This window comes from Scyliorhinus canicula, chromosome 4 (assembly GCF_902713615.1).
Source record: "Scyliorhinus canicula chromosome 4, sScyCan1.1, whole genome shotgun sequence".
NCBI classification, from domain to species: domain Eukaryota; kingdom Metazoa; phylum Chordata; class Chondrichthyes; order Carcharhiniformes; family Scyliorhinidae; genus Scyliorhinus; species Scyliorhinus canicula.
In genome coordinates this window covers 212,124,276-212,137,374 of record NC_052149.1, presented here as the reverse complement: position 1 = coordinate 212,137,374, position 13,099 = coordinate 212,124,276, and positions in this window count along the sequence as shown.

The following is a 13,099-nucleotide window of genomic DNA, read 5'->3' as shown; positions in this document are numbered from 1 at the left end:
TTAGACAGCACAGTTAGATTTTATAGATATCTGTAGCATAGATTTAATACTGTTATTTTCTTCGCTATTACTTAGTACGGCGTGCAAATCATTTAAAGTCGCGAAAATAAACCAGCTTTGTTTGAAATACATAACTTGATGTTCTTTGTCAGCACTACAACTTTTAGCCATCTTGAAGGACTCAACAGAGGGCATCACAGAGTAGAGGAACAGAGCAATCTCACAGTACAATATACTGTTACAACACCCTGGGCTAGTGCGTGGTCAATTTCAGCTCCACTTGGCCCAGAGTCTCAACACAGGTGAAATTAGATTTTATATTAATACTCATGGCTTTGATGGAGTTAATTTGACTGCCGTCACAAGGTTCATAAAATTTAAACACAAGTAACCTTTTTTTATTATTAACAGTAATTATAATTAAATAGGTAAAAAAAAACAACTGGCTATCCACTATCTGATTCCCAACACCCCTTGGGTTAGAAACACTTTCTAACTTCCCCCACTTTCCACACACACACAGACAAACAACACAGAGGGAAAAGAGTGGTTGAGAGGGAAAGAAAATATATTGTTTTTAAATGTATTTTATTCAAAACATGCATAAAAAACAGCAACATATACAAAAACATACTCTACAAACTCACAGACCACAGTTAGTACAATGTTTTCCATTTTTACGCCCTCCCCGCCCGCAATGAACAGTTCCTCAAACATTGTCATGAACAACCCCCACCGTGTCACGAAGCTCTCCGCCGACCCCCTCAGCTCAAGTTTAATCTTTTCCAGCCAAAGAAACTTGTACAAGTCCCCCAGCCAGGCCGCCACCCGTTGGTGGTGTATCCATCCTCAAATTTAGCAAAATCCTTTGCCAGGAAATTAGAGATGCGAAGACCACAACATCGGCCCCCTTCCCCTCCAGCAGTTCCGGCACATCCGATACCCCAAAAATCACCACCATTGGGTCCGGCCTGACCGCCCGTTTCTCCAATAAGATGTACTCCGGCAACCTGGGAAATGTACTTCACTCCTTTCGCGCAAAGTCCCTCACCTGAATATATCTAAATTCACTCCCCCTCAGCAACTCAAACTTCTCCCGCAATTTATCCAGATCGGCAAACTTCCCTTCCAAGCACAAGTCTCTCGCCCTCACCAGCCCCGCCTCCCTCCACTTCCCATACACCCCATCCATCTCCCGGGGCTTAAACCTATGGTTCCCGCACAGCACTGTCAACACCGCCATCCCCTCCAACTTAAAGTGTCTCCGCAGCTTATTCCACACCCTCACCTTCGACTGTATCACCGGGCTCCCATATACATCCCCGGAGCTAATGGCAGTGGAGCCATCTCCATGGCCCTCAGACTGGAACCCCTGCAGGACTCCTCCTCCATCTTGACCCACTCTCCCCACCACCCCCAATCGCCTCACCTTTTCTACATTCGCTGCCCAATGGTAGTGCAGCAGGTTCGGGAGTGCCAATCAACCTTTCTGCCTCTGCCACTGTCGAAAGGCCCTCTTTACCCTTGGCACCTTCCCCGTCCATATAAGCTCCAAAATCACTGTCTCCAGTTTCCGGAAGAAGTCCTGAGGGAGAAAGATCAGGAGGGTTTGGAAAACAAACAGGAATCTTGGCAGCACATTGAACTTTAAATCCTGCATTCTCCCTGCCAGTGTCAGGTGTAATGTGTCCCATCTCTTAAAATCCCCCTTAATCTCCTCTACCAATGTTGTCAAATTCCACCTGTGCATCGTTGCCCATTCCCTGAATCCCCAAAAACCTGAACCTTTCCCTCGTTACTTTAAATGGCAACACCATCAAGATGGTCCCCTGCCCTGCCGCATTCACCGGAAACACCTCATTCTTCCCGACATTTAACTTATACCCAGAGAAGGCCACAAACCTCTCCAATATTCCCATGATCCCACCCATACTTCCAGTGGGTCCGACACAAAAAACAATAGGCCATCCGTGTAAAATGACACCCAGTCCTCCCTGCTCCACCTCATAATCCTCTGCCACTCCACTGACCCCCTAAGGGCCATCGCCATGGTTCAATCGCCAGCGCGAACAATGGTAACATCGGTCACCTGTCTTGTTCCCCTGTACAGTCCAAAACTTTGTGAACGCATCTTATTTGTATGTACATTTGTCACTGGGGCTACATACAACAGATGCACCCATGCCACAAACATTGATCCAAACCCAAACCCAACCAAGATCACAAATAAATACCTCCACTCCCCCCGATCAAATGCCTTCTCTGCATCCATAGAGACAATAACCTCCGGCACCCACTCCACTGACGGACTCATAACCACATTTAACAGCCTCCTGATGTTACTAGCGAGCTGCCTGCCCTTTACAAAGCACATTTGATCCTCAGTGACCACCCCAGCACACACCCCTCCATCCTTCCCGCCACTAAATTAGCCAGCACTTTGAAGTCTTTGTTCATCAAAGAAATGGGCCGATACGACCCACCCTCCAACGGATCCTTCCCCTTCTTTGGGATTAATGTGATCGACGCCTGTGTCAGTGTCTCTGGCAGCCTTCTCCAACACCTCACTAAACATCCCCAACAAATGCGGTCCTAAATCTGCCGCAAACGCTTTCTAAAACTCCGTCGGAAAGCCATCCGGCCCTGGAGCCTTCCCTGACTTCATCCCCCTAATGCTGTCAATCATCTCCCCCAGCCCCAGCAGCTCCTCCGATGTCTGCCTCCTCTCTTCCTCCAACCTTGGAAACTCCAACCCATCTAAAAACCATCCCATATCCCCTTCCTCTCCACCCAGCCGGTCCTGTACCGCTTCTCATAATAACCCCTGAACACCAAAATTTATTCTCCCGTTATCACTGTCCGTGTGGAGTTTGCACATTCTCCCCGTGTCTGCGTGGGTTTCACCCCCACAACCCAAAGATGTGCAGGTTAGGTGGATTGGCCATGCTAAATTGCCCCTTAGTTGGAAAAAAAATAATTGAGTACTCTAAAAAAATTTTTTAAATATTCTCCCCGGCTCTGACACTACCTCCCACTTCTCTGTTTGCACCCTTCAAATTTCCCTGGATGCAGCCTGCCTCTGCAGCTTGTGGGCCAGCATACGTCTCTCCATATTCATATTGCACCCCCCTCACTCTCGTAGCTGCCCCACTGCCCTTCCCGTCGACAACTTATCGACCTGCCCTTGCAACCTCTTCCTCTCCACCAACAGCTCTTTAGTGGGAGCCCCCCCGGGTTTCTCTCTTCCAGCGACCGTCTATGTTCCTCCCTTCTCCTCCTGTCCCTGTGTGCCTTGAACGAGATAATCTTTCCTCTGACCACCGCCTTCAACGCTTCCCAGGCTGTGGTAGCGACACCTCCCTGTTCTGATTGATCTCCACGGAATCCCCAATCACCGACCTCACTTTTTCACAAAACCCCTTATCTGCCAAAATACATGAATCCAGCCTCCATCCTGGCCTCTGCACTTGCCCCGAGCTAAGCCTCACCTCCAGCCAATGCAGCACGTGGTCCGAAATCACAATTTCCGTATACTCCGCCCCCACCACCCCCATAAAAACCGCTCGACTCACCACAAAGAAATTAATTCTCGAATACGCCTTACCTGAGGAGTACTTCCTCCCTCCGGGTTCCTGAATCTCCATGGATCAACCATTCCACTACGTTCCATAAACCCTCCCGACTCTTTGATCATCCTCAATCTTCCCATTGACTTGGGCCCGACCTGTCCACCCTCAGATTGGATTGGATTTGTTTATTATCACGTGTACCAAGGTACAGTGAAAAGTATTTTTCTGTGAGCAGATCCTCAGATCATTAAGTACATGAAAAGAAAAGGAAATAAAATAAAATACACAATAGGGCAACACAAGGTACACAATGAGACTACATAACACCGGCATTGGGTGAAGCATACAGGGGTGTAGTATTAATCAGGTCAGTCCATAAGAGGGTCATTTAGGAGTTTGGTAACAGCGGGGAAGAAGCACATTTTGAGTCTGTTCATGCGTGTTCTCAGACTTTTGTATCTCCTGCCCGGTGGGAGAAGTTGGAAGAGAGAGTAGGCCGGGTGGGAGGGTTCTTTAAAATCTCCACTCATAATCAACTGGTGCGTATCTAAATCTGGAATCGTTCCTAGTAAACCCTTCACAATCCCCACATCATCCCGAATCGGCGAAAAACATTGACTAGCACCACCGGTGACCCCACCAGCACTGCACTCACTATCACATATCCACCCCCTGGTTCCGCACTTCCTTGGTCCCCGCAAGCCCTATCCTTTTGTTCAACAAAATGGCCATCCATCTCGACTTCGAGTCAAACCCCGAGTTAAATACCTGTCACACCCATCCCTTCCTCAACCTAACCTGATCCTTCACCCAGAGGTGCATCTCCTGTAAAAAGATTACCTCCGCCTTCAAACTCCTCAGGTGTCAGACCTCTTAATCAGCCCATTTAACCCACGGACGATCCACATTACGATTCTTTCGTATTCTTATGCCTCCACTCCCCTTGCCTCCAGCTCTACCTCCTCTAATACCACCATTTACCGGGCTCATCCAAGATGGCCTCCTTCTCAACCCATGATAACACTCAGTCTGCAACTCTGCCACGTCACGATCCCCCCTCCTCACTCGTCCCCACCTCCCTTCTCCCCCTCCCCCTAGAGGTAAAGAAAATATAATAAAATAAAGGGATAAGGATCTGTGATTCAGATGGATGTCTTCCAGTTGGTTTCTTTCTCAAGGTCAGGCCTTCAATTGGGTACTTTTGTTTCCTTCAGTTTGTAATGGTCTTCACTTCAGACTCACAGAATCAGCAGGTAACCAACTGCAAAGAGAGGGGGAAAACACAACTCCTCTTCCTTAGAGGGTCAAGAGGCTTCTGGCAGGTTCTCTGAAAAAAAAACCTGGCAGGAACCAATTGGTGACTGTTGTCAGGAAGAACGCTGTCCCTTGCCAGTTAGCCAATTGAACAGACTTCCTCCAAAACCGTTTCCCAAGATTCACTTGATGCCGGCGAGTCTGGTTTCTCCTCTCCAAAATACAAAGCCTAGGAACACACTGTCCTGTCTTCTGCTTAAAGGCATATTCCGATGATGGATCCATGGACCAAAAATATTTTTAAAAGAAGAAATGGGAACAAAGGAAATAAACTGGAAGGTCTCTTTCACTACTAATCACTAAAAGCTGCGCCACAGATTGGAAAGGACATTTGAAAAGCAAACCAAGCACAACGTTTTATTTCTGGAAGGATCCAATTGAAAAGTTGGAAGTTATGCTAAACTCAGGATCAAATTTGGTTAGACCACACTTAAGAGTACTCTGTATAGTTCTGGTCACCATATGATAGAAAGGATATAGAGGCCCTGGAGAGGGTGCAGAGAAGATTTACAAGGATAATACCAGAAATGTGGTGGATTTACTTCAGGAAAAGATTGGCAGGTTGGGTCTCTTCTCTCTTGAAAGAAAAAGGCTGAAGAGTGACCTATTAGAGGTTATTAAAATTATTTAATGTCTTAATAGTGTATACAGAGAGACTGTTTCCTCTTGTGGGGAAGAGCATAGCTAAAGATCATCAATATAAGAAAGTCACCAAGAAATCCAATAGGGAATTCAGAAGGAACTTCTTCACCAAAAACTGGGACAATGTGAAACCTACTACAGGGAGTGATTGAAGTGAATAGTAAAGATGCAATCAAGGAGAAACGAGACAGGCATATGAGGGAGAAGGGTATAGAGGGTTATGGTGATAGATTCGGATGAGGAACGATTAGAGGAAGCTTGAATGGCACATAAACACAGCATTGACTGGCTGCACCCAATCGTCTATTTCTGTATCATGTATCACATGTAACAAAAAAGCTCAAAGCTGGTCTCGTTTCACTTGGCCAGTGAGTGATGCAGTCTTGACTTTTACTCACAAGTTTATAATTAGGTACTGATGTCAAGCCTGCATCGACAGTATAACAATATCATGAGATGCCCTTTGTGCATGTTTTCCATCTGTGGAGTTTTAAAGAAAATATACGGCTCATGAAAATAAGGGGCAAAGTTTAACTGCATCAATACCCTGGATAGCTTACTGAAGCCTACTTTACAACAGAAATTGACAGTAGCATCGCTAGACCTGTGAAAGCAATTGGAAGTGCAGTATTCAAAAGGCATTGAAGGTTACTGAGTGAGCTAACAGAACTGAACATGTTATGGTGAGATACAAAAGAAATACAGAACATTATGAAATGGTTGAAGTTATGAGCACATTGTGGAATGATTGTCTAACCATTTGGGATACACGGCATGAAGAATGAGGGTACAGTGAAGGGTCACTGAATTGGTCCCTGGGATGAAGGGTTGCCCTATGATGAGAGGCTGAATAAAATGTGCCTTTATTCTCTGGAATGTAGAAGAATGGTGATTTTATTGACATATATAAGATTCTGAGGCGGCTTGATAGGGTAGATGCTGAGAGATTATTTCTGCTGGACAGTAATGTAAAATAGTCTCAGGATAATGGGTGATCATTTAAGACTGAGATGAGGAGAAATTACTTCACTCAAAGGGTTGTGGATTTTTTAAATTCTTTACCCCAGAGGGTTGTGGATGCTCCATCACTGAACACATTTAAGGCTGGGATAGACGGACCTTTGGCCTCTCTGGGAATAAAAGAATATGGGGACTGAGTGGGAAAGTGGAGTTTAAGCCCATGGTCATATAGAATGACACAGCAGGCTCAACAGGCCAGGTGGTCCATTCTTGCCCCATTTACTGTGTTCTGGAGGGTGTCATGGTGCAAGGGGTCAGGCGATAACATGGACGGGTTAGAGACACAACGCAGACAACCGTAAGTCCATATCTAATTAATAGACAATTTATAGATTAATACATGCAAGGGAACAAAGCTAAGTACAAAATAGTTCAGCCATTTTCAAACTCAAGGTCGCGTCTCAGGAGGGTGGCGGGGCTATGCGTCTCGGTGTTCCAAATCATGGGGCCATGCATTGCGATGTTCCTGGTTGCGGGAAGTAATGCCCAATGTGCGACTGGTTTTTAAAAATGCCGGCCGTGATCGGCTTTCAGAATGCCGGCCGTTCTGTGCATGTGTGCCCCCTCAGCAGTGCGCAGGCCTGGAGCCCAGTGGTGCAGAACACCTTCTCCTGACGACAGCGCGCTGATCGAGGTGCAGATTTTTTTTTAAATCGCTGGAGTCTTTCTGCCTGGAGCAACATCAGAGAGCAGGTCACGTGCCCTGTACACTAACATCATGTGTTCTGGCCGCATGAGAGAGGTTCCTCCATTTTGCAGCTGCCAGCAATGCTGGTGTAAATTCCAGGGTCTCTGGTGAACAACTCTTGAAGAAGAAGCTGAAACAGGAACAAAGCAGCATAATGATAATCCTCGAGATGTGGGTTTATTAATTGTGCCACTGCAAATCAGGATTCAAAATTCATGTTTGTCATATTCAGAGGATTACTGGCAAATGAAAGTTAAAGATCCTCAAAACTTCAAGGACATTTCAAGACTAAGTGTGGTGAGTTTGAGGACTGACATGTTGATTTTTTTCAACGGATGCAGTGAGATCTTAAATCATCAGCTGAAGTCATTACCAGAAATGTAACATTGAATGACAAAGCGAGTGAAATCGTGAGGACCGAGCAGGTTCATCTGTCACATTAAAGGCAAGTGAAAAACATTGTAATGTTATACACGAAACGGGTTTAGGTTACTGATGCAGATTCTCCAAAATCCCGGCCTAGTGTTGACGCCGATGTAAACACTAGAGTATTTCAAGCCGGCGTCAACGGGCCTCCTGGTCCAGCGATTCAGTGGCCCTCAGTGGGCCAGCACGGCGCCGGAATGCTCCATGCAGCTCCGGCGTGAATACGCAGCCCTGCATTGCCGCCGCTGGCCTGCGCATGCGCACGACGGCCATCTCCGCGGGGGCCTGGATGCTTTGGTGCCCCCCCCCCCCCCCGGAGTCTGCCCCCCCCACCAGGATGGCCACCCTAATCATCTTTCAGCCTTTTCCAGGGGATTTGGAATTATTGCCATTTTCATCATTATCACCATTACTTTCATCTTCCAAATTGCTCTGCTTTTCACAATGAGTTTTTCTGGGCTTTTAACTCGCCGCCTTTTGTTTTTCTGTAGGTAGCCATGTTGATTTTCCTCTGCCTGTTTCTCAGATGTTCTTTATCTTGGGCGTTTCCATTTACCATCAGAAAAGCTTTCCTCTTCTTCACTTAGCTCAGATTCCTGACAGTCAGAATCACTCTCCTGCTCAGTAGTATTTTCATTACTTACTATTCTCAGGGTCATCGTCATAGTCATCACTGGGGGGCATTCCCATACCGGCTGAAATTATTCATGAAGGCCCCCCTCTTCTTCTCAACCTTGCCCCTTACCTGAGGTATGGTGACCCTCTGGTTTAATCACCACCAGTCAGCTCTCCCCCTCAAAGGGGAAACAGCCTATGGTCATCTCAGGCGATGACGACTGACACAAAACAGGTTACCAATGCAGGCTCTCACCCAGCCCACAGCCCAAGCTCCAAAATGGGTTTGCAGACCAGCCCTGGTCACCGTCTACAATACAAATAGCAGGGAACCCACACAGAAATTCACTGGCCCGCATCCGTAATCCGCAATGCACACAGCAAATGGGACAGAGCAAGCAATCCACTACACTCCTGGCCCCCACCCCAAAGCTTCTCTCATACTCTGGCTTGGGGATCCACTAATGTAGCCTGTGTTACAGCTGAACTTCATATCCCAGATTAATGTGGCCTCACTTCCGGCTTGAAGATCACCAGTGCTGGTGGCCATTTTGTGTGAGGCCTGGCTGCACTTGGCAGTCATGTTGCTTGAGCGATAGCACCCGGCGGATACTTTCTCAACATAGGACCAGTGTTAAAGATCTCAGTAGGGTCAAAGGAAGTTTAATGAAGTACTGCTGCCTTGTTCGGCATTACACACCAGCTGTTTAGTCCACTGTGCTAAACCAGCACCTGAAAGCCCCTTGTCGCCACATTCCGGCGACTGTTCGGGGAGGCTGGTACGGAAATTGAACCGTGCTGCTGGCCTGCCTTGGTCTGCTTTAAAAGCCAGCGATTTAGCCCAGTGTGCTAAACCAGCCCCTAATAACATTAGCTTATTGTCACAAGTAGGCTTCAGTGAAGTTACTGTGAAAAGCCCCTAGTCGCCACATTCCGGTGCCTGTACAGGGAGGCTGATGCGGGAATTGAACCCACGCTGCTGCCTTGTTCGGCATTACACACCAGCTGTTTAGCCCACTGTGCTAAACCAGCCCCTAAAAGTCCCTAGTCGCCACATTCCAGCACCTGTTCGGGGAGGCTGGTACGGGAATTGAACCGTGCTGCTGGCCTGCTTTAAAAGCCAGCGATTTAGCCCAGTGTGCTAAACCAGCCCCTTCCTTCTAGGACCCCCACAAATCACCCCCTAAACCTCACGGAGGCCCCAACTTACCTGACCTACCCACCCTTCAAACCCCCACATCACTGTCATTTCATGGGGGCATGGTCCCTCTTGCCCCTGACCCTTAGCAGTGAGACCCTGACACTCTTGCACTGCCACCCTGGCATCTGATGGCTTGGCAGTGCCTCCGGGCACCTTGGCAGTGCCAGGGTGGCAATGCCAAGATGCAACTGGGCATTGCCAAGGTGCCCACATTCCGGGGAAGGGCCAGGGAGCCACCCAGCACTTACCCTGATCAGCCTGGTGTCTCCGGTGGCCCGGGAGACCCGCCCGGGTGCCGTTCTGCCTGGTTCATGCTTGTGTGGACCAGCACTGATTAGCCTCGTTTGGGATGCCAAAGAATTGAAGGAGGCTGTTGGATCCCACGCAGGTAGGTCGGAAGTAGGTTTACGACCAACTTCCGTGAGCATCATTTGGTCCCGCCCATTTGGAGCGGGGTTTAACGCTGACGTCTTGCGGGACTTCAGAGAATCCCGGGAGGCTCAGAGCCTGTCTGGATGCTCGCTGCAAGCCTCTCCCGGCATTCTCTGGCCGCATTGTGCTAAGCGACAGCACAAAGCGGCTGGAGAATCGCTACCTTTTGGCAATATAGAGCTTGAGGTCTGGATTTTTCCTATGAATGTCTGACAACGTTCCTTTTTGGACCAGGTTCATCACCTTTCCCATCACTGTATAGGTTCTTGTGTATCTTTGAACTTGCGATGAAGTCACAGGTACATATCCACGCCTGAGAAATACAAAATATTGACAGAATTTTCTTCAGGGTCATGCTTAACTTGTAACGACAATCGTGACAAAGTATCAGCATTTGGACACTACTCTGACTTCTGATATTGGATATCGTAAGTGTGCGTCGACAATATCAATGACAATCTTTGCAATCTACTAGTTGCCAAAGAAGATATACCTTTATATGCGCAAAGATAAGGGTCGCCGATCCATCAAAAGAGTAAAATGACGCCCATAAAGGTAATTAACATAACATAGAATTTACAGTGCAGAAGGAGGCCATTCGGCCCATCGAGTCAGCACTGGCTCTTGGAAAGAGCACCCTACCCAAGGTCAACACCTCCACCCTATCCCCATAACCCAGTAACCCCACCCAACACTAAGGGCAATTTTGGACACCAAGGGCAATTTATCATGGCCAATGCACCTAACCTGCACATCTTTGGACTGTGGGAGGAAACCGGAGCACCCGGAGGAAACCCACACACACACGGTGAGGATGTGCAGACTCCGCACAAACAGTGACCCAAGCCGGAATCGAACCTGGAACCCTGGAGCTGTGAAGCAATTATGCTATCCACAATGCTACCGTGCTGCCCGTGGAACCTTCTTACACTGAACATCATACGCTAAGCTTCTTTTTCTAGATGAGCATAATTCATTTCTGCGCTAGTAAGAATGCGTGAAGGGTGGGGAGTGTAGGTCAGGTAAGTTGGGGCCTCCGGGGGGTTTAGGGGGTGATTTTTGGGGGTCCTAGAAGGAAAGGGGTGCCGTAAGGGGGCTTGGGGGGCTTGAAGAGGGGGACCCCCAGGACCACATAGCGGGTGTTCTCAATTGGGGGGGGGGGGGTGTGGTGTCATGTGAGAGTACCTTTATGAAACGGGAGTTTAAGAAATGTACCTTTAAGAAATGAGTGTTTATCAGTGGTGTCAGAGTGTGGGTGGAGCTGGGCTGTCTGTCAGCTTTTTAACTTTCGTTTTAGGCTGTTTGCTGCAAGGTGTGTTTTTGTTTTGTTTTCAGTGTTGGAGCTGAAGCCAGAAAGAGCAGGTGTACTGTTGCTCTCTCTGCCATGAAAAGACTATCTCTTGATCATTTGGTGAATTCAGACTTACAAATGTTCTCAGTAGTGAATGTAAACCTTTTTTTTTATAAATGTTTTTATTCAGTTTTCGTATTTTATATTGAACAAATTACAAATTGTTAGGAGAGAGAAAAAAAAAAACAAACAAAACAAACACGCAAAAATTAACATACATATTTACAGGTAAGCATCTTCGTAGTAGTAACTGCGCCCCCCCCCCCCCCCCCCCCCCCCCCCCCCCCCCCCCCTCAACATGTTTATTTAGCTTGGTTTTGGGCCTTAGCTAGCCATCGAACCCCCGTAACGAACCTGTAGCCCCCCCCCCTCCCGCTACCTTCCCCCGACTATTCTTCCTCTTGTACATTGGCCACAAATAGGTCCCGGAACAGTTGCATGAATGGCTCCCACGTTCTGTGGAAGCCGTCGTCCGACCCTCGGATGGCAAATTTGATTTTCTCCATTTGGAGAGATTCCGAGAGGTCGGACAGCCAGTCCGCAGCTCTGGGCGGTGCTGCTGACCGCCAGCCAAACAGGATTCTACGGCGGGCGATCAGGGAGGCAAAGGCAAGGGCATCCGCCCTCCTCCCCAGGAATAGATCTGGCTGTTCTGAAACCCCGAAGACCGCCACTATCGGGCATGGCTCCACCCTCACTCCCACCACTTTGGACATTACCTCGAAGAAGGCTGTCCAGTACTCCACGAGTCTGGGGCAGGACCAGAACATGTGGGCGTGGTTGGCCGGGCCTCTTTGGCACCGTTCACATCTGTCTTCCACCTCCGGGAAGAACCTACTCATACGGGTTCTTGTTAAGTGGGCTCTATGTACCACTTTTAGTTGCGTCAGGCTGAGCCTTGCGCACGTGGAGGTGGAGTTGACCCTATGCAGTGCTTCGCTCCAGAGTCCCCACCCGATCTCCATCCCCAGGTCGTCCTCCCATTTCCTCCTTGTAGCGTCCAGTACGGTGTCGTCCCTATCTACCAGTCGGTCATACATGTCACTACAGTTCCCTTTCTCTAGGATACTTGCGTCCAGTAGGTCTTCCAGTAGTGTCTGTCGTGGCGGTTGTGGGTACGTCCTTGTCTCCTTTCGTAGGAAGTTTTTGAGCTGCAGGTACCGTAGCTCGTTCCCCCCAGCTAGCTGAAATTTCTCTGTCAGTTCGTCCAGTGTTGCGATCCTGTCGTCCGTGTATAGGTCCCTGACTGTCAGTGTCCCCCCGTCCTGCCTCCACCTTTTGAAGGTGGCGTCGGTCAGTGCTGGTTTGAACCTATGGTTGTTGCAGATGGGAGCCCTGTTCGACATTTTGGTCAGGCCAAGTTGCTGCCGCAGTTGGTTCCAGGATTGGAGGGTGGCTGTCACCACTGGGCTGCTGGAGTGTTTTTTGGGTGGGGATGGGAGTGCTGCCGTGGCGAGGGCCCGGAGGGAGGTTCCCATGCAGGAGGCCTCCTCCGCACGCACCCACTCAGCTTCTGGCTCCTGGATCCATCCCCTTACTCGCTCGGCTGTTGCTGCCCAGTGGTAGAATTGTAGATTCGGGAGGGCTAACCCTCCCCTGGTTTTTGTTTTTTGTAAGACCTTCTTTGGGATCCTAGCATTTTTACCCCCCCATACGAACGCCATGATGAGTTTGTCCAGCGCTTTGAAAAAGGCCTTGGGGATGTAGATCGGAATGGATCTAAACAGGAAGAGGAACCTGGGCAGTACGTTCATTTTGATCGTCTGAACTCTCCCCGCGAGGGAGAGCGGGAGTGTGTTCCATCTTTGCAGGTCCTTTTTAACTTCCTCCGTCAGGCTGGT